Consider the following 27,569-nt stretch of genomic DNA (forward strand, 5'->3'; position numbering starts at 1 on the left):
AAAGCATAAATGGTAAGTAAAATAAGCAAAACTATAGTTTCAGACTATCAGCTGTTCGAGATTTCCATGGGTCATCTCCTCCCGTCTATTCTTTAGACCTTAATATCATACATAGTTTCCATTGTCTTCTCCTTATTCTAGATGGTAGCAGCATAATAATTCTGTCCATTGCTTTCAAGACACAACTTCCAGAGTCACTTAGAGATAAATAATTGTTCTCTATTCTAATTTTCTGTTCTGATTGGAACATTATGCAGATATCAGCATGTTTTACTTGAATATTTTAATCCAACCTTAGGACTACGAGTGATCCTTGGATCATATTTTGAAAATCATTGAGATGATTTTCAGTCTTTTTTTTTTTTTTAACATGAAGCATTGGGAAATTTATGAATTTGTAGCATTATGCTTGGGTATAGTACAAGAATTCAAATTCTCATACCACTGATGACATTTGGTTAGTGGGAAATCACAGAAAATAATAAATGAATGGAAGAGATGTAAGTAAGAAAGGGGAGACCTTGACTGTGAAACTTTTTTATTCATTGTTATAAGACATAGCTTTTGGGAAAGAGGAGGTATACATGAAGAAATATAAGCAACATCAAAGGATAATAAATATTAAATAAAAATTTAAAAGAAAGAGCAGTTCCTGGAATCCAGCAACAAACTGTCAGATGTTGTTGATGAAAGGGTACCTTGATTATGAATGTATCTGGATTCAGAAGAGTTCCTGACCAAGGAATGTTTACTAAGGCTGTGTAGAGGGCTTCTAGAACTTTTAGGGAAGACTGGCTTTCTTATCTTTTGTTTTTTTTTTTCATCCAGCTCATTTTTTAAAATTAGTTTTATAATTATAACATTTTTTGACTGTACATATGCATAAGGTAATTTTTTACATTATCCCTTGTACTCCCTTCTGTTCCGAATTTCCCCTCCTTCCCTCCACCCCCTCCCCTAGATGGCAGGCATTCCCATACATATTAAATATGTTATAGTATATCTTAGATACAATATATATGTGCACAACCGAATTTTTTGTTGTTGTTGTTGTTGTTGCACAGGAAAAATTGGATTCAGAAGGTAAAAATAACCTGGGAAGAAAAACAAAAAAATGCAAACAGTTTATACTCATTTCCCAGTGTTCCTTTTCTGGATATAGCTGATTCTGCCCATCATTAATCAATTGGAATTGGATTAGCTCTTCTCTATGTTGAAGATATCCAATCCACTTCCATCAGAATACATCCTCATACACTATTGTTGTTGAAGTGTATAATGATCTCCTAGTTCTGGGAAGATTGGCTTTCTACAATATGGTGGGGAGATTATTGTTGGTGGCCCCATAATTGTAGCCATTTAGCTTGGTAGGATCTACCAGAGTTTACTTTTCTCTGAGACCCCCTGAGAACTCATGGTCACCAGGAAAAAATTATGAAGCATCTGGGTAGGCCTTTAGTGGAAGAATTAGAATAAATCCAAGATAAATGCATGCCTTTTAAGGTCTCACCACTTAATTCATTGCTTTGGGGCCACATGGATGAGCCAGTAGCCCCCTAGAATTTTTATTCTCTGGAAATAACTTGAGGTCATTATCCTTTTTTCCTTGAAGCCATTCTAGGACAATTTACTATATCTTTAAGTGTTCTTAATAGGTCTTGAGGCTCTCCAGTGTCTGTAAAGATTACCATGGTAGTATGCAGTCTCTTATTGCTCAGCAAGTTTAAAACTCCCACAAAAGGTAGAGAATAGGAAGCGTTCCTGGATGTCATTCAGTTCAGTCTGTATCTGAACAAGATATTCTTTTCGATTGATTCTTGTCTGCCTTCATGCCATTACTTAGAGGGGGAAAAAAAATCAAAAACAAACAAACAACAACAACAACAACAACAACAACAACAACAAAACCAATTTATTTGAAAGTAGTGGGGAAGGATCCTTGCTTGAAGTTTTGTTTAAAAGAATCTTTCTGGGGATTGAGCAAACATTTCAAAATCAGATAATTAAAGAGCAGGTCCAGACTTAATTGGTTGCTAAGTGATGGAATATGTGTTAGTATCTAGGCTGAGTGTACACTTCTAGGCTAATGCAATATTCAGTTAGTATCACTTTAATCTCAAGTTGGAATCCTAGAAACAGGGAAGGCATAGGTATATATCATAAGGAACTATGAACAAGTATTACATTTTGTTTCTTTTGAGTCAACAGCAGGCCCCAGCAACAGGGGCCATCCTCTACCTCAGATATCATTATTAATTTTTAAGGCTTTGCCTCATGGTGATGTTTTGCCAAATGGTCCCTCCCCCCCCTCCCTTTTTTTTTTTTTTTTTTACATTAGTGGCATGTCTCTTTATTACTTTAACCATTTGTGAATTCCCTTCACCAACGTAACCCATCAGTAACTAAGTCTTAGAGAGTTACTTGAGGTTTAGAAAGATTAAATGACTTATTCATGTGCATATTGCTAGAATGTATTAGAGGCAACATTTGAATGAGGTTTTTCTGGTTTCAGGCCCAGCACCCCCATCCACTGTGACACTTACCTGCATTGGGAGATGGGAGGTGGGATGAGAGGAACAGTAAGAAGGCCAATTCTGGTGAGTGATAAAGAGGAGATAGACATAGTGTGTGTGTCTATGTTTACCATAGACATACATACATATATATATATTATTTTGAGTATAATGAAAAGAAGTATATATACACACACATGCATGTAGAAAAATACACATGTTTTTGCCCCCTTCTCTGCATTTTTTTTTTCAAATATATTACTATAGACCTTTTTCTTCAAATTAGCCTGCTGGCTGCTATCTTCCCATAGCTGGGGGAACTTCTTGATCATCTATCCCTACTTCAGGCACCTATTTATTTTGATATAGTAGAAAGAATGCAGGATTTATAGTTAAATGACTTCAGGGAGTTTGAATCCCGATTATGCCATTTCCTAAACTGTGTGATTTTGACAAGTATCTAAATCTCTATTCTTCAGTTTCTTCTTTTTTAAAATTAGGGAATTGAAGTATATGATTTAAGAGATTCCTTACAGCACAATTTTCTGCTCTCATGATTTTGCATTGTGAAAAGGGGTCAAAAAAGCAGGGAAATGCTTAGTATCTGTGTTAACTTTGTCAAATTCCCAGGCCACTGAACCCTTTTTTCTAAAATGATGGTACCAGATAGTATTTTTAGTTCTTTTTAACCTTAGAACTATGAGCATATGATGCCTGTCTCACAGTAATGAGAAATACAAAATAGAGATTGTACTGTCTTCTATTCTAATAATAATAGTAATGAGCATGATCATTATAGCAGTTCCTGAATTAAATAATCTTTTAAATTCCTTTTTACTTTATCTAAATCTCATGCTCAGTTTTTGAGTTTTTCTGTTCCTGAGCTAGTTTTCTTGGCAAGGTCTTTCTATATATCTTCAGAATTTCCAATTTTTTTTTTTTTTTATCTGATCCTGGTTCTGATCTTGGAGAAGGAGCTTGCTTTTGATTCATTATGGTCTTATTTATTTTTTTCTCCTGGCATATTTTTAGACATTTGATCAGCTTTGTGTGGAAGAGAGAGATAGGGTTTTTCTATACAGAAATCTCTTTTCATCTTTTGAAGTCCATCTGAAATTACACTTTCTCTCCCAAGCTATTTCTGATTTTCTCAGTAGGTGAATGACCTTTGCTCTTAACCCCATACCTTGTACTTTGTTTTCAAAATTTAATGCATACCTCATGTGATATTGTCAATCTTCTTATTAGTATTTATATTCCTTTCTCTTCTTAGATCTAAAGCTCCAGGATGATATAGTTACACTTTTGTCACTTTCCCAGGGCCAATCACAGTGCTATGCACAAAATAAGTCCTTAATTAGTGTTTACTGAATGGATAAATGTAAAAACAAATACCTAGACTATCCTTTTTGTGATGTGATATAATGTTATTCCTTTTCCTGATCTAAAATGAATTGCTACTGTTTGTTAGTATTTACTAGGAAATAAGCAATAATATCTTGTCTTTATTCTTCTTAAAACTCTAAACAGATGAGCAGATGAAACTCAGAGAAATTAACTGACATAAGGTGAAACACAAAATCATTTTGGAAGATGAATTTGAACCTTTTTTGCTGTGTACTCTATGCACTGCACCAAACTGCCCTGATTTGCTAAACTGATTCCATGTCCCCTTTCTCCAAACAAAGATAATCGAGAATAACCCTAAGAATCATGGGATCAGACACTGTAGATTTGTAAACTGCATTATATTGAGTTTTCAATGTGACTAGATTCTTGACCTTTCTAGAGCCTGTCTTTTTCTATTCTTCCTTCTTGAAGGAAGAGATCTTCAGGATCCAGATGCTAAGAGGAATTATACCAATAGCCACCAAAACAATAACAATAGAATTTGTCAACTCCTCTGCTATGTGCAAGGTATTTTGCTGGGTAATAGAATATAAAGACAAAATGAAATTCAAAAGCTGGAGAGTTCCAAAATTCAAATCAGCATTGGTCATGCACTTATAAAAGGAATTGCAATTTGTTTTTCCTATTTGTTTTGGGTGATTGTTGTGGTTCTTGTTAATTGGGGGAAGGAAATATATATATTTTAATTTGAGATCATAGAATTTCCTTTTTTTTTTTTTTTTTTTCTTTTTTGAATTTATTTGTTGTGATACGGGAACCACCTGCCAGTGGCTGCTGAAGGTCTAACTCAGACTTGTAGAATGGATCTCTTCATGTGAGGGGATGATGATGATACAAGGAGACTCACAGGAAGTTGTGTTCTCTGACTTCTCTCCTCTTCCCTCTGCCTCCAGTTTATTTCATTACCAATCCACAAGGAGCTGCTTTGCAACTCCTTCAAGTATTATGATTCATAGTTGTGGAAGCTCTTGGAGAATTGACCTGCCCCTTCACCTAGGCATGGTCCTTAACAATTCCTCATTTTTTGTTTTATGGGAGTGTGATTATTTTCCTCCATAGCATGGTCAGTAAGTTTATGCATTAGCTGTTATCTAAGTCCACATGCTAAGGTATCTGAGTATGTATTCTGGGGAGTACAAATGGTACTATAGCAGGTGTTGAAGCTTGTCAGATGTCATGGAGACAAACTTTCAAAATGAGAAAAGAATTGTAGTCAGAACAGGCATTATAAGTCTTTTATCAGTTTCCTGGCTCAGCCCTTTGATGTTTTGGCCCATTTAATTACCCTGAGTAAAAAGTCTTACCAGGTCTCTTCTCCCTTTCCTTCCCAGTGGATTACCAAAGGAACTATGGGAGGATCCTACTCATAAATAGCTCTAGAGCACTGCTGCTTCTTTGTTTCTTGTGTTTCTTAAGTCCCACATTTGGGTGCCTTTTATTTAATTAATATTTTTGCTAAGGTAGGTTTAGAAGAGTTTTTTTTTTTTTTTTTTTACATTTGTTTTTAAGATTTTTGAGTTTTAAGTTCTCTCCCTTATCCCCACTCACAATTAAGAAACTATTATGTGCTATTATGCAAAACATTTTCATAAAAGTCAAGTTGTGAAAGAAAACAGATCTCTCACTCTAAGGAAAATAAAAAACCTCAAGAAAAATTAAGTCAAAAAGAAAGAGAGTGAGAAAGAGAGAATGATTCAGTTTGTATTAAGACACAATCACTTCCTTCTCTGGATATGGATAGAACTTTTTATAATAAAATTTATCATAAGTCCTTCAGAATAATTGTGGATTGTACTACTGAGAATAGCAAAGTCATTTACAGCTGGTCATTCCAGAACATTACTATTATTTTGTATACAGTATATTTCACTTTGTTCATGGAGGACTTTACAGTTGTTTTTTTTTTTTTTCTGAGAACATCCTGTTTATTATTTTCCAGAGAACGATAATATTTCATCATAAATACATATCACAGGGAAATTTATAGCTCTTTGGGTACAGATCATATCTTCTGATCATTTATCAATTGGGGCATGGCACTTACTTTTTTATAAATTTGATTCAGTTCCTTCCGTGTTTGAGAAATGAGGCTTTATCAGAGAAATTTGCTTCAAAATTCTTTGAACAGAAAGCAATTTCTGTGGCTAACTGTATTTCTCCCCATTTATTCTCTCTCTCCTTTCACCCTGTCCTTCCTCAAAAAGTATTTTGCTACTAAACACTCCCTTTCTCAATATGCCTTCTCTTTTATCACCCTCCCCCCCCTTTCCATATCCTATTTCTTCCTATTTTCCTGAAGGTTAAGATAGATTTCTGTCCCCTTAGTGACTATGTTATTTACTACTTGAGCCAATTCTGAGGAGAATTAAGTTCATTCTCTCTCCCTTTCCTCCCCCTCTTCCCTTCATCTATAAAAATGCTGATATCAACCCTACTGAAGTGTTATCTTGATACCTTATGTTTGAATCTGGTGTCTTGGATGTTCCCATATGTGGTCCTTCTGGTTGAATCACTTCCTATGTAAATTTAGTGAGATATTATTGTTTGCTTCTGATTCAAAAAGCAAATCAAGCCATGGTCTTTCGTGTAAAACATAAAAATTTAACATGAATCAAGGTGCCAACTTGTTAAATTTGAGTTTGTTAAATCTTAGAGAATGAGAGCTATGATCCCTTCAGCTCTGACAAATTGATTTGTCAGCAACTCTCCTTACCAAGCTCATTCAGTGTGCTCTACTTAGCTGGTTTAAATTTGCCAATGTAGCTGTTTGCAATCAGCAATTAGTTATAGCTCTTTGCACTGTGGAATGTGATACCTTTTATATACCTGTATGGAATATTTGGATATAGCAGTAACCAGAAGACAAAAGGGAGATAGAGGCCAAGCCTTTGAGTTGCTGGCTTAAGAACTAAAGTAATGTGTTTGTGACCTGAGACACCATTTATATGTTATTTTAGAACCTAAACAAGTATTGTTTTTACTCTTATAGTTTTTTGGCTGAACTCTTATTCAGAATAGTGTAATTGCTGAGATTTTCTCCTAGTAATCAACATTGAAGATTTGATTGTACTGTATACTTGCACATCAGAATATTTACAATTAATGAAAAAAAATCTAAAAATTGAGAAGATAGGAAATCTTTTTTTGTATGGGTTATTTTAGTTTACTTTGAATATTTATTTCCCAAAGAAGAAAGCAATTTAAGAAACTGACATTCACAATTTGGGACTGAACTATCTGAACTTGGTATTTTATCAGTTGACATTGTGGAACAGTTATTGTTTGCCCTTTCTTTTGGAAGAGGACCAATGAAATCATGATTTTTTGACAAGTTTGCAAGTGAATTGGATTTAAGTGAGACAGCTACATAAAAGCATTAGCCTCAGTCTCTCCTCCAGAGTGGTGGTAGGCAAGGCAAGAGTTAAGACAATTAATTGGATGGTTGCAGGGATAACTCTGACCTTTGTCTTTCTTAGGTCTCAGTTTATCCGAAGTAATGCTGTGACTAATGGTCAGGTTAAGAATTGAGACAAAAGATGGCCTAGTTCATCATCACAAAATATCTGGGAAGAGAAGATTCTCAAAGTTTCTGGCCAGAATAGAAAATAAAAACAATTGTTATTTGTAGTCATTCTAAGCCATTAAAACCCAGGTAAATACCTGTTCTCATGGAAAAAAGAATTATCAAATGACCATTCCACATATAAATCCCAAGAGTGAATCACAATTCCTATACATTCCTATACAACAGAACAGTAAGTTTCCTAAAAATCTCTCCAACATACAGAAATAGTTACAGTTTTAACAAATCCATCCCAAATTTTAAACACACAGTAATAGTTGACTCAGTCAGGGTTCCTAAATTCCCCGTATCAATCCATCCAGGGAATAAGGGATGAAAACTGCTTCAGGCTGGACTCTGGAAGGAGACTCCCAATCCATGCAGAGGATATACTTGGTGTGGCCTGGCGTGCTGGCAATCAAAGCTGATCTAGGTCCTAGAAGCAAGTCAGTACCTGTAATTTGACCAAAATCTAGGATAAAAACCACAAATCTAACAAAAAAGGTTAGAACAGACTGATACAAAATGTGAAGAGGCCAGTATGAACTGGCCAATAGCTTCCCAACAGATAAAACAGCAGTTAGGCTTTTGTCCTCTCATTATTTACAAACCTGAATATCCAGACACAAATAATCCTTAAGAGATAAAAATGATCAGGGTAAATACTCATTTGCCAAGTATTGAGGATATAATGATTACATGTAACCAAATTGGAAATAGCAAAGTGTACCATATAACCAAATTGGAAATAGCAAGGTATGACATAATTGAATTGCATTAACAGTTTCTTATTGACCATTGATCTGATCATAGAAATTAGTTACAGGAGGAAAAAAATTCAGGGACACAACCATAACATAAGCAGTTAAAACTTAACTTTCAGCAAAACAGAATCAAATATATATTTTAAATATATATTTATGACAGTAAGAATTTGTCTCAGTAAGTTCACTTCTTTCATGTCTAAGTAGATGTTCCCATAAATGAACATTATGCATACATATCAGTTTCCTATAAAAATACCCAATGCATGGACAAATATTCCAAATTACATATTGTCCATAACAGAAACATTTTCAAAAAGACCAAAAAAATATTATTTTCAGAGGCTCTTTAAATGACCTCAGGATGAGCCAATACAATTAAAACTTAGATTATCCTAAAAGAATCCAAGAGGTTCTTAAAAATATTAAACTTTTAGAAATACCATAACCTTAAATTGATAACAGTAATAAATTTGTTTCAGGAAGTTTACAAGTTATCTTTCATGTTTAACAGAAACATTTTCAAAAGGACAAGGAAAAACTATTACTTTCAGAAGCCCTTTAAATGATGGGCATAACTCAGGATGTAATCAATTAAACTTATATAGAATACCCAATTCTACAGAAAAGAATCTAATTCTTAAAATTATCCTTTAAACCTTTAGAAATGACCCTACCAAATTATAACTCAATTAACTTAAAATCGGGCCTATCTCTTGAAATCTGGAAGTGTGTGTGTGTGTGTGTGTGTGTGTGTGAATTCCACAAGACCACTCTTCCCCCTACTCCACCTCCAAAGAGGCAGGGGGGAAGGAAGGTGAACTAACCTTCATCCCAGGCTCACGAGGTGCTCTGTAGCTGAAGTAGCAGAGAGCAGTGGGGGTGAGTTTAATCTTCACCTTTGAAGACAAAAGATCCTTACCCTTCGCAACCTTTAGTGGGGTGGGGGTGGAAGTGGAGGTAAGGATTTCACGTGACTGCCCTTCCCAGTGGACTTTTCCTAAGCTCTAACTTTGGCCAATGTTAAAGTCTTTAGAAAAGCCTAACTTGTCTTTGCCTAATTAGAGACATGTGATCCCTTTCAGGTAACTTAACAAAACTTCACTCCAACAAGTTCTTAAGATCTTACATTCAAAGATAACTAAATTTAGCCTGCATAGGCAACAGTAAAATTATTTCCCACAATTTAAAACTACCCAAAAGAATACTCAGAACAAATACGGCATGCAAAGGCAATAATAAAATTATTTCCCACAATTTTAAAACCATCCTTAAATTCCTAATCAGATATTTTTCTAGCCAGAGTTCAAAGCAATTAGCACAAACTCCTTTTGTTCTCCAGAGGCCTTATCTAGGATAGCTTAATCCAATCCATGCCTAAATTTAAACTACCTGAGTGCCAGTTTTTAAAAGTATAAAATCATAAGCAAATTTTATACTAAGTAATTCCCAAATTTCTTAATTTAGCAGAGCTCTGAACCAAACAAGTCATAAACAAGTGACATACATTGACTGAGTAGTTACAACATAAAACAAAACATTTAACACAGACCAGGATCTATCTGGAAAGAAGGAAAGAATAGCCCTGAGGGAAGTTGTCAGCTCCAGAGTCTTCCCTCCCAGAATGCAAATTGAACTTTGTTTTTTTTAAATTCTACTATATTCAGTGTATTGTTTTTGAGGAGATCTTATTTAAATACCATCCATGCCTGCTGTGAAGACCTAGCAAATTCTATTCTTTGTTTGACATTCAAAGCTCTTCATAACCTACCCTATCCACCTACCCCTACTTATCCAGTTTTCTTACACTTCTCCATCATATTCTTGATCCAGTAACACAGGCTTCCTTGTTGTTCTTCAAATAAGACACTTCATCTCTCAGCTTTGGACATTTTTTTCTGGCTATTTTCTCTGTCTCCCCCTTATCTCTGTGCCTCCTGGTTTCCCTGGCTTCATTCAAGTTTTTGACAATCTCTCTTAATTCTAGTACCTTCTCAGTGTTTGCTGCTGTTGTTATTGTTTCTGTCCTGTCTGACTTTCTGTGACCCCATTTAGGATTTGTTTTGTTTTTTGCAAAGTTAGTGAAGTTACTTGGCATTTTCTTTTCTTACTCACTTTACAGATAAGGAAAGTGAGGCAAAAAAGGATTAAGTGACTTATCCAGAGACTGAGGAGCCTTCCTGACTCCAGTCTGAATACACACACACACACACACACACACACACACACACACACACACACACACATATATGTTCTAACTCATGTGGACAGACTTCTTGCCACTTATCCAAAATATAATCCTGAGATATGTTTTTCAATTTGACTTCTTCCATTTTGACAACTGTTATCTTTGCGATTCATTATATTCTAGCATGTCTTCTAAAATCTACCTGCTAATATATAACTTTAAACTAGAATGTTTAATCTAGTAAAGGCATTCTCATCATGTTGTAAGTCAATAAATATTAATGTCAGTTATGTGCTTAGCACTGTATTCAGAATAAGTACTTTGACGTCTTAAAAGTTCTATGTAAATGGTAGCAGTTATCATCAATGTTAAAACTGTATAAAACTTGCTTTGTATATATCTGTTTACATGTTGTTTCTCCCATTATATTGTAAGATTCTTAAAGTCAGGGACTCTTTTTATATCCTAAGCATAGTGATTGGCACATAGTAGGTGCTTAATAAGCATTTATGGGCTGATTGTTAATAATGATTGAATTTGAGAATGAGATGAAATATTATAAAGTGATAAGTTATGTAATACAGGTATTACAGTTTGAATTGAGGAAAGTCTATAAAATCAAATGTTCAGGGATTTCAGTTTAGAAGACAATTTATCTTATTTAGTCCTTCAGTCTGTCTCTGCAGGACCTGTAAGACCAAGAGACAATGATCCAGCCCTAGAATTGGTTAGACAGAGGGAATGGATTTGATCTTGTTTGGGAAATTTTACTTTCAATAACATCATACTACTTCCTGACACAAATGCACATCTTTTGGACATGGATATTCCTTGGTGATATTCTGTTGCTATGAACAATGAAACACTACAGTGTCTTAAGAATCATTTTTAGTGATTCAAAAGACACTGGAGAAATACATGTAAAAAGATAGAAATATATAAGACATGTAAGAAGGTAGTAACATGTTAACTAGTATTTTCAAGGAGAGATAGAAAAGAGATCTTTGAGGAAATGTGATTGCAAAAGGAGATTGAATTTGTAATAAGAAAGAAGGATGGCTACCCCAAGGACAGTTACAGCTGTCTTAGAAAGTCTCAGAAGTCTGCCTGAATTTCTTTTATCCTAAGGAATGCCTACTCTCTCTGTGTCTCTGTGTCTCTGTCTCTCTCTTACTTGTCTCTGTCTCTGTCTCTCTCTGTCTTTTTGTCTCTCTCTTCCTTTTTCTGTCTCTCCCTGTCTCTCTCCTATTTCTCTCGTGTATCTATCTATCTGTCTATATATGTGTGTTTTATATATAATAAAACATAAACACATTAAAATGACATATATATATTTTCTATACATATATATTTAGCGTCATGTTTACAAATATATATATATATATAAAAGCATGTGTGTTAGTGTGTTCACTAGTGTAGTTCTTTTGATTTTACTTTGTATTACTTCATGTAGATGCAGTCTTGACCTTAGATTCAGAAATACCTGTGGCCAGATCCTCTCCTCTGTCATATACCAGATATGAGAACTTTGGGACAAGACATTTAACCTCCAGCCTGAGATATCAGAGTCACAAGAAAAATCCCAAATGCTGTTGAAACCAGATTAAAATGTGATTGGAAAATATTTAACAAAATAAATAAAAAATGCAGTACAACATAATGTTAATTTGCCTGTTTCTAAGTCACAATATGTCCTTCAGATATCCTTTTTAATTTGAGGTTACACCACTGCTCTAGGCCTATAGTCTCCAAGACTATAAGCTTCAGAGAGGGTACTGACCTCATCTGGGAATTACAGATCTAGTTCTTAACATATTTTATCATCACCCTTACCTTGGCCTGTCTTTGGGTTAACATTACTGAGTATCAGTGTATCTGTTTGCATGATCTAGAATAGCTTGTTTAATTTTATATCTCTAATCCTTTGCAATAGATATTGGAACATGAACAGCATTAATTATTTTTTTTTAATTTATGCCCATTGTGAATATTGCAAAGAGAGATGATCAACCATAAAATTATATTTTTATTGCCTTTTAACATGTGATGAGATCAATTCCACCTCTTTGCTTGCCTGTCTGAGAAACCTCTGAAAGCATTCCTTTCATTTTAGCTGCAGTTTCCTTGGATCTTTTGGTTACATTTATAGTTTAAATGTCAGTATTTATATAGTTCAGTTCCTTCAATTGTATACCTACTTATTGGTCTTTAAGTAAGACTCTGACATAGAGAGTGCTAATAATTAAGCTGATGTTTATAGATATACTAAAAAAAAAATCAAGAAATTAGAAATTATTAAGAACTATATGTAATAATACTCAACTTAGCTAATAATAATATACAACCCAAGATAACCTTAAAATACTACCTTCTAGGGGAAGCTAGGTGGCACAGTGGGTATATCACCAGCCCTGAAGTCAGGAGGACCTGAGTTCAAATTTGTTCTCAGATACGTAACACTTCTTAAGCTGTGTTACTCTGGGCAAGTCATTTTATCCCAATTACCTCAGGGGGGAGAAAAAGAAAAAAAAAAATACTACCTTCTAACCCCTTAGAATGTCAAAAATAGTGAAATAAATTTCATAAAATTCATTATTACTGTGGCTATGAGGAAAAGAGAACTCTAATATACTCTGGATGGGAATTGCAGACATAACATTTTGAAGATCAGGATAGTAATATGCATTGTCAAAAAACTGATTATATATTCTGATTTAGTAATTCCATTGATAAGATTCATCACATCACAAAAGTATCTATTTTTAAATAAGCTTTTATTGATATTTTTTATTTCTTTTTTAAAATAATTTTTTTTTTTTATTTTTCCAAATACATGTGAAGATAGTTTTTAGTATTCACTTTTGCGAAACCTTGTGTTCTAAATTTTTCTCCCTCTCCTCTGCCTCTACCCCTTCTCAACTCAGCAGGAAATCCGATTTAGGTTAAACATGTGGAATTCTTCTAAACATATTTCCATATTCATTGTGTTGCTCAAAAAAAAAAAAAAATCAGAAGGAAAAAGACACAAGAAAGAAAAAAAAACAAACAAACAACAACAACAAAAAAGGTGAAAATACCATGCTTTGATCCCCGTTCAGCTTCCATAGTTCTCTCTCTGGATGTGGATGATACTTTTCCATCACAAGTCTATTGGTATTGCCTTAAATCACCTGTTGTTGAAAAGAGTCAACTCCATTACAGTTGATCATAATCTTGTTACGTGTACAAGGTTCTCTTGGTTCTATACACATCAGCATCAGTTCATGTAAGTCTTTCCAGATTTTTCTGAAATCAGCTGTTCATAATTTCTTATAGAACAATAATTTTCCAGCCACATGAAAGCATGCTGGATCTTTATAAATTTGTTACATCTGCCATTTGATGTTGTAAGTTGTTGGTCTAAGCCTAATTTGTGCTAAAGCACTTTCTAGTTTGTTTGTTTTTAAGCAGTTTTTGTCAAATAGGGCTTTTTTTTTTTGGCTAGGTAATTTATATTTTCTATTTTATCAAACATTGGCTATTGAGTGCCATTGTTTTTAATTTTTTCTTGTGTAGTCTGTTCAATTTCATCCCTAATTCTTTTCATTATTTCATTGGTATTATTTATGTTTTGTTTTTTCACATGAAATTTTAAAAAAATATTTAATCAAGTTCCATAAGTATCAAGGGAATCCATTTGTAAAAAAAAAAAATAAAATGTGGTTTTTCATTTATTCTGGAATTGATTCTCACTAATAAGAAAATAGTTTCCAAAATAAAAAAGGTGGGAATCTTTGGAGGAAGTTACCTCTCCATATTGATTCATGAAAGAAAAGTCAGACATAGCTTGATGTGCACCTACTTAGGCAGAGTAGATTTCAAAGGTTTTAAAGAAAGTATAGATAAGAATCTATAAATTAAAATTCTCCTTGGAAAATCAACACAGGAGGGAAAAGATATTTTCAAGAATGAATTCTGATGATAAAAAACCCCCAAAAATAAATATACAAAAAAACCCCAATTTCAATGAAGAAAAGAAGAAATTGTCCAAAAAAGCTTATGTGAGTGCATAGGAAAGTCATGAACTTGCTTAATTTTGAAAGACAGAATCAAGAACAAGTAACTGAGAATGAAAATGGTATGATAGTGTAAGAATAAGGGTGAGTATTAATTGGAAACATGTCAAGAATGATAAGAACAACTACAGTTTTTTAAAATAATTTTTTAGTTATGGGGGAACAAGAGATAAGATAAAGAAAGGAAAGGTTTACAGCTCTAGATGTGTGCTAATAAAGTTCTGTGAAAAGAAAGCAAATTAATTTAACTGACAGTCACTTTGATAGCCTGGGAAGACAGAACAAAAATTATTAACAGTTGAAACTCAACATTACCTGACTGAAGGTGAGAGTATATATGATTGCTATCATTGAGTACAGTCACCAGGACTGAATGAACTACACTATGTAGAAAGAATAGGAAGACATAATTGCTGAATTGCTGTTGGTATTCTTTAAAATCAAGGAGAATGTGAGAAGTGCTGCAGAACTGGAAAAAGGTAAATGTTTTCATTAAAAAAGTAGAGAATGAATTTGATTTATTCTAGAATATGTGATTAAAGATGGTTTGTGAGTATTTAAGAAGTGAATTCATTTAAAATTTTTGAGCCTAGTTTTTTCATATTTAATAATGAAGAGCTTTTTGACAAGATGATTTTTAAAGATCTTTAAACATTTGTTTTTTTGATGGGATTAATAGATTGATGGATCAGTAGGATGTCATAATGTTAGAAGAATTTATCAAAACATTTGACAGTTTGTTTCATACTATGCTTGGGATAAGAAGGAGGCAAGCTGGATCAGACATACATAGGTCAGATTTCTTTTAGAATAATCAAAATGAATTGATTTCTTTTTAAAGTTAATAAGTATTTATTTCTTTAACTCCTACCTACAATGCTCTAAGTTGCCTGTTTTCTCTATAGCCTCTCCAGAATTTTCTATTTTCCTTTTTTGTCGACTTTGCCAAATTATGCCATTCATGGGTATGGAGTAGAACCTTAAAGTTGCTATAATGTGCATTTTACTAGTTATTACTGTTTATGAGCATTTTAATATGGCTATAGAAAGCTTATATTTTTTTCCCTGCTCATTCATATCCTCTGATCATTTGTCAGTTGGGATTTGGTGGGTTAATTTTAACCTAGTTTTTGGATATCTCACTTTGACTTTATTTCCCTTCTTATAACTTGATCCTTCTTCCCCTCCTCCTTCCATCTTTTGCTTTCTTTTTATTTTTCTCATTTTAATTTTTCAAGAGCTCCTGAACCATATGCTAAATTCCCTTTTTTAGAAAAAAGGGGACCAATAAGCTAAAGTGGGACCTTGGCTTTTTAGTTCTTTCTCTAAGACACTAAAGTACAGAGGATATTTCTCATTTTGGGGATCTCTTTCATTTTTGCCAAACTATGTCATTCTATCACCTAATTTTATAGTTGGGATAATAAGAAATTATATCAGCACTGATTTTGAGGAAGGATAATAAAAATCTTTCATTCATATTATCTAGCAGTGTTTTATCCCTGGAGGGACCCTTTGTTCTTGAAGGCAATGACAGTGGAACACAACCTTCAGCAGAGAGAGAGAGAATTGTTAAGTACTGACTTAGCACCTGGTAAGATCCTAACAAGGTTCCACCAAGCTGGAAAAGGTTGGGCTGGGTAGTATAACTATGCATGTCTGTTTTTTGAAAATCATCTTTGCTAAGCTGAGAGACTGGTTACTTCGAAGTAGACTACTTAAGATGACTATTTTGCTCATTGTATTTCCTAGGGGATATTTAAGATATGGAATAGTTAATGATTGACTTAGTGAAGGGAATTCTTACAGGAATCTTTCAAAAGTAAGGAAAGAAAATAGAGATTGAAATGTAAAACTTGCAATCCCACTCTACAATTTTTAGTTTTATTGAGACTACTTTTGTCATTTTAAACTATTTTATGTATAATATAGTTGTGTAGACCTCAGTTCAAATATTACCTCTGATACACATGCTGTATGAGCCTAGTGATATCACTTAACTTTTTAATCCCCTGGCAACTCTCTTAGGAATTAAATTTCAGAAGTGTTTCTGGTCTATTGGTAGAAGGAATTTCCTAACTTGAGATCTCTTTGTGGAAATGAAAGCACATATTTGGAGGGAAAAGGCCTAAATGAGATAAAAATTCATAAGCCTTTGTCATAAGACTAGTGTTCCATTATAACACCATAAGAGCATCTACTGATGTTTCTGTGAAGTATTTTCCTAAACAGTATTTGAGACAAAAAAGAAATAGAAAAGATTCCTGCCCTTCAAATCTGCTTGTAGTAAGTGATTCTACATATGCATAAGTTTGAATATTTGCAGTACTAATTCCCATTGACTGTTTTAGTGTTGAAGTTACATGAACTAAATAAATAATCATAATCCAGTAGAATTCATCAATATGTTAATGGCATGGAGTTCCATGACTAGAATACTGTTCCTCTCACCTGTTTCCCTTGGCGTCCCTGCTGCCTTCAAAACTCAGCTCAAATGTTCCTCTTTTCAAGAGGCTAGTTCTAGTCTTACCCTCTAAATAATCATTCTATATTTATTTTGTATGAATCCTATACTTAATATTTATGAATATGTTGAATACCCGTATTGGAATATAAACTCTTTGAGGGCAGGTGTAATATTCTTCTCTAAAATGTAATATTCTCTGGGAGCAGATTTCTTGGGGGGCTTCTCTGGGCAGCCTTAGTTTCACTTCAGTAATCCCCCCCCAAATACAGCCAGGAGTTAAAGTTCAAATCCTTTATTGTCTCCTTCAAAGTTTTATCTCCTTCACTTGAGGCTCATCTAGTTTTCTGGAGGCCTTCCGGATCTGGGTTTCAGTGTTCTCCACAGAACAGCTTACCACCACTTCTCTGTCTTCTTTAGTTCTGCCTGACTGCCTTCTGTGTCTTCTGAATGTCCTCAATTTTCAAAGGTTTGTGCTTGAGCCTTCAGCCACAACAAAGGTTGAAGATGGAACGAATCTAATCAGCCTCAGAAAGCTTCTAGTACGCTTGTCCTTTCTGGCCCTGAGAGCTTCTCCTCATATGTTCCACACTGACTATACACCAATCATTATATCACTAGGAAACTATTATTTGTTGTAGGATTAAATCAGTGCTGAATTAGATTAGATTTAACCACTGTCTCCTCAATTCCACTTATTTGGCACCTTGTAAGAATCCTAACAGGCAGGAGCTGTCTTATTTTAAAATTTTTATTCTTGGCCCTTTTCATAGTACCTAGCACATGGAAGGTATTTAATAAATTCTTTCTTTTTTTGCATCCCTTCCTATACTTTATGCTGTCACCAAAATGGATTGCTACTTGTTTCTCCATTAATTTCCCCATTTCTTTGCTTTCACACAAAAATGAAATATCTTTCCTTCCTACCTTAGCCTCTCAAAACTCTTGAGATAATTCAAATTTCACCTTGGCTTTTAGTTTTTCCTGGAATCTGTCATCACCCCATATAGTTAGTGTTATTCCTCAATTTACCTTGTATTTACTTAGTTGTATGTATATTATCTATCTTCCTTACTCTCTTGAAAATATTCATTTTGAGGATGAGAATTGCTTCTTTTTTATTTTTATATCCTCAGTGCTTCACACAGAGCCTTGAACATAGTAGGTATTTGATGAATGTTTGCTGAATAGTCGAACCACTGCTTTGTAGCATGTGTTTTGCCCTTGAGTTGCGAAGACCAATTAAAGTAATTACGGCTTTACCACTTAAGAAAAACTCTGATCACACTCGGGTCATGTCAGTAAAAGCTTGAAAGAAATTTGCTTCATCATCTATTTTTCAGTGCTACAACATGTCAGGTGTGACAAGGTATTGTTTATAAAAGATTTGCAGGATAATTGCAGCAAGTTATTTCTCTTATTAATTCCATGAATCACTTGCGTCACTGAAGTATTGCTTCTGCAACTTGAGCTGTATTTGTAATTGGCTTCCTAACCTCTTATTTACATTCATTATTAACATATTAAGTATGCTTGATGATAATGTTGGTATCTGAAGATAATGACTATATGAATTGGTGATGCTGTTGTGACTACAGATTGTTTTCCTGATTTAAAGATATTGTAATTCTCAGCCACTTAAGGAAAACACAAGAAATGTATATGCATTTGTACATTTTTTCTGATATGTGTGTTCATAGGTCTAATTATTTTGGAATTTTGCAAAATGTGAATGCTATTGTCACATTTCAGTCTTCTTTTAAATTCTAAAATTGACACCAGTACTAAAGAAAGAAACAAGGTACAAAACTTATCTGCTGTCTGGAAAGTGTAACTTTTGTTGTTAAAAAAGAAAAGACAAATTATTTACAATGATTTTTTGGGGAAAAAAAAAAACCTCAGGAAATTAAAGAGCCATTCAGCTGGATGAAAAGATTGTAAAGTAAGAATTGGAAGAAATATTTGAGGTCACTCAGCCTGATGTTCTCATTTAACAGTGAAGAAAATGTGGCCTAAGAAGGCTAAGTAATTTGCTTATGCTCATGTAAGTAATGGGCAGATGAATTGGAATTTGAACTCAGATCTCTGTATACAAACCAGGCTGCTTTTCTCAATAACAGGCTACTTCCCTGAAGATTTAATTTTTGTAATGTTTGAAACATTAATTGTGCTTTTTATTTTCAGATTCTAATTCTTTCCATCAATGGAGAACCCAAAATATTCCAACATTTCCCTTGACCTTTTTGTTTTCTCAAACCCTTTTGTTATCCCTTGAATTTTTCCTTCTTATTACTAAATATCTGATCCATTAGTCTTCATTCATTGCTTCTGCATCACCCTACTCCTCACCCTTCTGTCCCTTGTTATCTGTTTCTATCCTCACCATTACATAGAAGATGCTTAAACTTCGCAGGATCTCCTAATTAATTCTTTCCCCCTTTTATCTCTCTGCAGCATTTGAGATAGTTACTCATTTATTCATTCAACAAGATTTTATCAAATATTTACTATATGTCAGACACTCAATTAGTTTTCAAATATATAAAGGTTAAAATAATTTTTTTCTTGTTAGATTCTTTTGGGAAAGGAAAATACTATATATGTAGCATATTCAATTCAAAATTTTTATAATTTCTGAAGGAAAGACACTAGAAAGACACTAGCAGCTAGGATAGGGAACAGAGATCAGGATAAGTTTCCTATAAGAGATGGCATTGGAAGGTGTTTTAGGAAGATTGAGTTCTATGAAAAAAGGATATATACTAGGCATGGCTCTGTATGTCATTTTACTTCTCAAAAGTCTTCAATAATTTTCCATTGCCTTCTCAATAAAGATCATATGCTTTAGCATGACAATCAGAGTCCTCCATCTGGCTCCTAACTTTCTATCTAGTATTTTCTAATTGACCTTTTAAACCTTGTGTGCTTTGTGATTTAGCCAAACTGAATTGTTTATTGTCCCACATTTTCCTTTTCTTTCTGTTTGCCTACTATATTTCCGAAACCTGAAAATCCCTTTGCTTCCTATTTCCAATAACCTACTTAACCTTCATGGCCAAATTCAAAGGCTTGCAAGAAACCTTCTCTGTTTTTAAAACTGGCACTGATTTGTCTGTCCCTCATTTCCTTTCATAGAACTTTATATTCCTGTTCTGTATTTACCACATTCTATTTATTTATCTACATATCTATGAATTCCTTTAGGACATGATTTTGTTTAGTTTATTTATGCCTCTCTTTCAGTGCCAGGGACAGTAGTTACTTAATACATATATGAGTGGTTAATCCTTAGTTCATGATATGCTTTTAAATTTAACTAACATTTAGTATGTGTCCCTATATATGTAAGGAGAAGGTATTAGATATTCAAAGATAACAAATGAGATTATACCTGCCCCTAAAGAATTTATAATCTAATGGGGTAATATAACAAATAACAATTAATGACAATATTAGCATTTATGTAGTGCTTGAAAAATGCTTCATGATTTTTTATCCTTGCTACAACCTTGGTAGAAAGCTTTCCTTTCATGGATGAAAAGATAAAGGAAGAGAAAGGTTGCCCAGCATCATATAGCTAGTAGGTATCTGAGGTAGGATTTAAACTTAAACTTTCTTGACATAACTTAAAAGTATTCAGAGTATTGAAGCATTATACGTAGGATAACATCAGAAAAAGGGAGATGCATGGTTAGGGGGGAAAAAAGTAAAATAATCCATGGTCCTAAATGGAACGTTAAAACGCTATTAAAAGAAAGAAAACTCTAACCTGTCCCCATCCACAGCTCTGCCTCACCCATAACAACAAAGAAGAAAGAGTTGGGGAATTGAGAAAGTCTTTGGCGAGAAGAGTTCATAATGTCATAGAGCTGGAAAGAGACTTAGAGGTTCTGGAATACAGTTTTCTCCTTTTACAAATGAAGAAACTGAAACACAGAGAAATTAAGGTTTAGTAACTAATTTGAAATAATCTGCAACCTGCAATCTCTCTTTGGATGTGATTGGCATTTCCCATCCCAAATCTATTGGAATTAGCCTGAATCACCCCATTATTGAAAAGAGTCAAGTCCATCATAGAGGATCATTGCATAATCTTGTTGTTGTTCTATACAATATTTTCCTGGTTCTGTTCCTTCACTCAGCATCAGTTCATATAGGTCTTTCCAGGCTTTTTTGAACCAGCCTATTCATAATTTCTCATAGAACAATAATGTTCCACTTCATTCATAGACCATAACTTATATCCATTCCAACTGAGTTCCTTGCCACTACAAAAAGTGCTGATACAAACATTTTTCACACCTGTGTCCTTTTCCCTTTTTTATTTTCTCTTTTGGGATATAGACTCAGTAATGAGATGGCTGGATCAAAGGGTATACACAATTGTATAGCCTTTTGGGGATAGTCCCAGATTCCTTTCCAGAATAGTTGGATCATTTCACAATTCTACCAACAATATATTAGTTTTCCTATACCCCTCCCCCCCCCACATTTATTAGTGTCTTTTCCTGGCATTTTAGCCAATCTGAGATGTATAAAAATGATAACTCAGAGTTTAGACTTTATTTTTTCTTTTTTAAATTTTCTAAGACAAAATCTTTTTTCATCTTTCCTGTGAGTTTCTTTCTTTCTTTTTTTTCCCCTGAGGCTGGGTTTAAGTGACTTGCCCAGGGTCATACAGCTAGGAAGTGTTAAGTGTCTGAGGCCAGATTTGAAAGACACCTCCTGAATTCAAGGCTGGTGCTCTATCCACTGCGCCCACCTAGCTGCCCCCTTTTCCTGTGAGTTTCATATAATTTTGATTTAGTCTCTGTCATGGCAAATTGAATTTTTATTTAGATTTTGGAAGACTTGAGCTCAACTCTGTCAATAAACACTTATTAGTTGTGTGACCTTGGACAAAATTTAACTTCTCTATGCCTGGACCATGAATATATTTCACAGAATTCTCTTTCTTCAGTCTTCTTTTCTCCCGCTGTGATGTTTCACCTGGTGGTCTCATCAGTGTCCATGGATTAAATTATTATCTTTATGTTGATAATTTTCAAATCTGTTTATCCAGCTCTAATCTCTCCTATTTCCAGCTGTCTATCAGATATCTTAAACTAAATTTCCTGTTCAAAACAAAACTCTTTATCTTTTCCCCCTAATTCTTTTCTCTTCCTAACTTTTCTATTATTCATTAAGGATGCTACCATTCTCCTAGACCCTGGCATTCATAATTGAAGTATGATCCTTGATTCTTCACTCTTTCTCCCCATTTTCAATCTGTGAAATCATTTGCTAAGTCAATCCTAGGCAATGATGAGCTAAAAGGTAGGTATAACAACCTCCCACTGCTTGAGTTCTATAAGTTGATGATTTTGCGTGGTCTTCGAATGATGTTATAAATATCCAAATGGCCCTTAGCAGAAAAAAGATTCCCCACCCCTGTTTTAGTGACTTTCTGTCACTACTAGAATCCACTATAAGATCCTTTCTCTCCTTCTATTTCATTTATATTTTATACTCTGTCCTTCCCCCTTTTTTCTCCTTGTACTCTTTGACTCAAGGACATTGATCTCCTTGTTATTTTTTCACAAGACATAACATCTCCAGGCATGATACATTTTCACTTACCATCTCTCATACCTGGAATGCTTTATTTCTTTGTCTGGGCAAAAAAGCTTACCTGGCTTCAAGATCTAGCTAAAATTCTACTTTCCACAGGAAACTTTTCTGGATCCCCTTTTTAGTTTTAGTACTTTCCTTTTGAGATTACTCCCAATTTAGTGTGTGTGTGTGTGTGTGTGTGTGTGTATGTGTGTGTTAGTATGAATATGTATATATATAGATATATATGTTATATGCAATTTTCAGATTTTTTTACATAGTTGTTTTCACTAGTCTCCCTTATAAGATTTCCCTGAAAGCAGAGATTGTTTTTTTACCTTTCTTTGTATCCCCAGTAGTTAGCACAATGCCTGGTACATGGTAGGTATTTAATGAATGGTTATTGACTGACTGGCTTACTGGGTGCTACATATCTACGAATAAGTTTTTGTAGTTACTCTTTCAGATTGTAAAGGACAGAATTAGGACTCAAAAGCAGATCCTCTAACTTCCAGTTCTGCATCCTTTCTATTTTACCCTGCTGCTTTTCTATATTTGCCACCTCTCTTTAAGAAATCCTTTTATCTTAGCTAGAATTAAGTCAGAGTATGATATGTATGATAAAAACATGATGCTTTTTGTGATTCCCACCCTGGAATCATCCCACTATTTCCTCCTTAATCCTCATTTAGCTTTCCTTTCCTTATCATTGTGAAGAAAGTGCTTTGTAAAATATAAAGCACTAAATAAATCTGAGTTCATCACCACTCTGGATTCACTTCTACTGGTTACACCAATTGTAACCTAATTTGAACTCCATTGTTATCTCTTCTACTAGGCTCAGTATCGTCCCAGCTGTGTGGTCCACTTGACAGTGAAAGCTGTCTGTTAATAACTCATTGCTGCAGTCCTTTGTGGCCCTCTGCCAATGAGAACAAATATTGCCCACCCCTTTGAAATGCTATTAGTGCAAGAATATTCCTTAAACTTTTAGTTCTGTTGCTTTTATATTAGAGCCAGTTCCTACTCAGAGAAATCATAACTCTATGAAAGGAGCAGTATGAAATTTAAGAAGTACAGGAGAAAATAATTTATCTTCCTTTAAAGTATAAGTAATCTATAGACTGATTAGTCATATAAAAAGAAGTTAAGAGTAATAATTATGAAAGAAAGGTATACTAAAATATGCCACTTTAAATAAATGTTTTGAAACACCATTAAGTAATATAACTTAGGCCAGGAACCCTCTATTTTTAGTGGCTTTTGCTTGTAAGAATATTGTATAATTTTCAATATGCACTTGAAATATAGATAGGGATTTACTTCTTAATGTGAGTATCAAGGTTTTGTTCTTATATTTAAACAAATTTCTTTGACCTTTTATCACCTAGGGTATAGGGTTCCACCATATAGCATATAATTATATCTTCACTCCTTTCTCACCACCACCTACTTCTTGCCTTTATTTCATTCAGCAGAGCATTTTTGTTTTTGTAAAACATCCCTCCTGTGCCAAACTCTGATTTATGCCTCTAAGAAATAATTTGATGCCATGGATTTCATTTACTTTGTGGGAGTTTGTTCGAATGAGTTAACACAATGTTGGGTGCTGCCATTTGGGTCATAGGTACTAATCTTTTGAGTGGCTATTAATATGGGCGCTGGGATAGCTGCAAAATATATATTTGGGGATCAGAATATTTTGTCTTTCTCATATTTTAGGGTTCAGTCTTTACTTGTTAACTCCTTCCTTTGCCAAAAAAGCACAGTATGTTTTATGTATGGAAATTAAAATCTGAGATCCATTCCAAGAGAACCCTTAGTGTGTTATCTTGGGATCTTGGATTAATTTTTCGGATTAAAGTTTAATGAGCAATCAGAAAAGCCATCTATTTGCTTTATATATAATATATAATTGACAAATATTTTTGAATAAATGAGCAAGCTCTGTACTATCTTTACATGTACTATCTGTACACATTTTAGTATGTATTTCAAAAGTAAAGGAAGAAACTTAATTTAATAAGATTTTTCCCAGATCTTCAAATGATAAAACAATTTAGGACTAGAGGCAGCATTTCAAAAAGTCAAGAAGGAACAGTTTTTAATATTTGTATTATAAAGTGCTTAATACTTTTACTTCTGGGTGGTGGGAGGGACAATAAGAAGCAAAAGACAGTTCCTGTCTTCCAGGACCATATGAGAGAGACAAGCTGTAAACAAATATATGCAAAACCAAGTACACACAAGATAAATAGCAAAAATATAAAATAAAGAAAACATTGGAAGAAGAATTAGAGAAGACTTCCTTTGGAAGGTCAGATTTTGTGGAACCATTTGGACCTATTTTTTAAGGTCAGTACTTTGAGATAAAGATAGAGAGCACTGGGACTTCCGGCCAAGATGGTGACTTGGAGGCAGACAGCTACTTAAGCTCCATGTTTTCTCTCAGGACTTATTTCATGACAAGCCTCGGAATTAATGTTTGACCGGAAAAGAAACCTACAAATAATCACCAGCAGAAGACATCCTTGAAATTCGCCAGAGAAGATCTGTGTTTGCTCAGGAGAGGGTTGAACAGACTGGGCCCAGGCTGAGGGCAGGCAGCGAGAGCGAGGCAGGCAGCTCACACAGCTCAGGCCTGAGGGGAGAGGGGTGCGATCTCTTCTGTTTCTGCTAAAAGACTTTTACCCCAGTGTGGATATTCCATCTTGGCAGCAAGGCAGGAGCAGCACAGAAGGTGCAAACACTGGAGGTAAAGAATAAAATCCTGGAAAGCTAGCATCTTTTGGGACCCGGCCACCCCCACCCCCACCAGGACTGACTCAGCACGGTCTTAGAGCCTCAGAGCGCAGATGCAGGGCAGCCATCTTTGTCCTGTTAGTGCCTTGCTGCTGTCTCCTGCAGTCTGTAGAAGAAGCCCAGGAACACCATCCAGCCACATCCACCCCCAGAAACAGACCAATTGTTTCTCTTGTCAATTTATTTTCTTCAATTTCTGCTCTGACAAAATGAACAAAAAAAATTTAAAAGGGCTCTAACTATTGACAGCTTCTGTATGGAGAGAGAGCAGACTTCAAACCCTGAGGAGACTAAAAGCAGATTGTCTCCAGAGGAATCCCCTAAGGGGGATATGATCTGCTCCTCAATACATAAGACTCTCATAGAGGAAATCAAAAAGGCTCTCACAAGAGAGCTAGAAGAGAAATGGGAAAAGGAAAGGGAAGCTTGGCAAGAGAGTCTGGAGAAGTCATCCCATGCATTTAAAGACAGAGTGGATAAAGAAATCAAATCATTGAGAAACAAAATTAGTGAATTAGAAAAGGAAAACAACTCCAAGGAAAACAGGATTAGTGAATTGGAAAAGGTAAACAACTCCAAGGAAAACAGGATTAGTGAGCTGGAAAAAGAAAACAGCTCTCTAAAAAATAAAATGGATAAAATGGAAAAAAAATTCCATAAAAGAAAAAAAACTCAACTGGACAATTACAAAAAGATATAAAAATAGTGAGTGAAGAAAATACATCATTAAAAATTAGACTGGAACAAGTAGAAATGAATGACTCAAGGAGAAACCAAGAAGTAGTCAAGCAAAACCAGAAAAATGAAACACTTGAAAAGAATGTAAAGTACCTTATTGGAAAGACAACAGACCTGGAAAACAGATCCAAGAGAGACAATTTGAGAATAATCGGACTCCCTGAAAAATGTGAAGAACAAAAGAGCTTGGACACTATTTTCGAGGAAATTATCAAAGAGAACTGCCCAGACGTTTTGGAAACAGAGGGTAAAATAGACATTGAAAAAATTCATCGATCACCTACTGAAAGGGACCCTAAAATCAAAACGCCAAGAAATATAGTGGCCAAGTTCAAAGACCATCAGACAAAGGATAAAATACTGGAAGCTGCTAGAAAAAAGCAATTCCGATATGGAGGAGCCACAATAAAGATAACCCAGGATCTAGCAGCGTCCACATTAAAAGAACAAAGGGCCTGGAACATGATATTCCAAAAGGCTAAGGAACTTGGTATGCAGCCAAGAATAACTTAGCCAGCAAAAATGAGCATCGTTTTCCAGGGAAGAAGATGGACATTTAATGAAATAAATGAATTCCATCTATTCTTGATGAAAAAACCAGACCTACATAAAATGTTTGATCTTTAAATACAGAACTCAAGAGATTTCTAAAAAGGTAAAAAGAAATCTTGAGAACTATACTTCTGTTATAAAAATATGTAAAGAACACATGTATAATTTGTCCTAGAAACTAGAGGTGGAAAGGAAATTATATCATAAAAAAGTTAAAGTGGTGGTACTATATCTCATGAAGAAGCAAAGGTAACCTATTATATCTGAGAGAAAGAAAGGAGGGGGATGAACATAGTGTGTATCAATAGACATATTCGATTTATGGTGAAACTTCTTCCACTTCATTGAAAATAGAGGGAAGGAGTAAGCTAAGGGGAAGGGAATACAGAAATTGTGAGAAAAAGGGGCAAAATAGGAAGAGGAACTTTAAGGTGGGGGAGGGATACTAAAAAGGGAGGGCTGTGAAAAGCAAGTGGTGGTGTTCACAAGTTTAATGCTGGGGGAGGGGTAAGAGGGAAGGAAAGGAGAAAAGCATAAGCAGGGGTTAACAAGATGGCAAGCAATATAGAATTAGTCATTCTAAACATAAATGTGAATGGGATAAACTCCCTCTTAAAGAGGAAACAGATAGCAGACTAGATTAAAAGCCAGAATCCTATATATGTTGTTTCCAGGAAACACACCTAAAACAGGGTGATAAATTCAAAATAAAAGTAAAAGGGTGGAGCAGAATCTACTATGCTTCATGTGAAGCCAAAAAAAGCAGGGGTAGCCATCCTCATTTCAGATCAAGCAAAACCAAAAATTGATCTAATTAAAAGAGATAAGGAAGGGCATTATTATATCCTGCTAAAGGGTAGTATCAATAATGAAGTAGTATCAATATTAAACATATACGCACCAAGTGGTGCAGCATCTAAATTCTTAAG

At 34.5% G+C, this 27,569-nt stretch overlaps 1 protein-coding gene across 2 annotated transcripts in view; it reads left to right on the plus strand.

The window, feature by feature from the left end:
- Nucleotides 1-27,569, plus strand: part of DHRSX (dehydrogenase/reductase X-linked) — a 346,627-nt gene that overhangs the window by 25,509 nt on the left and 293,549 nt on the right. The window contains exon 1 of one of the 2 annotated variants that reach the window (XM_074300238.1): nucleotides 2,374-2,597. The exons of the other annotated variant lie outside the window; for it this stretch is intronic. The gene's annotated coding sequence lies outside the window, so the exon portion shown is untranslated. Of the gene's footprint in view, nucleotides 1-2,373; nucleotides 2,598-27,569 lie in introns of those variants that run through there. 2 annotated transcript variants of the gene reach the window in all.

This window comes from Sminthopsis crassicaudata, chromosome 3 (assembly GCF_048593235.1).
Source record: "Sminthopsis crassicaudata isolate SCR6 chromosome 3, ASM4859323v1, whole genome shotgun sequence".
Taxonomy (NCBI): Eukaryota; Metazoa; Chordata; class Mammalia; order Dasyuromorphia; family Dasyuridae; genus Sminthopsis; species Sminthopsis crassicaudata.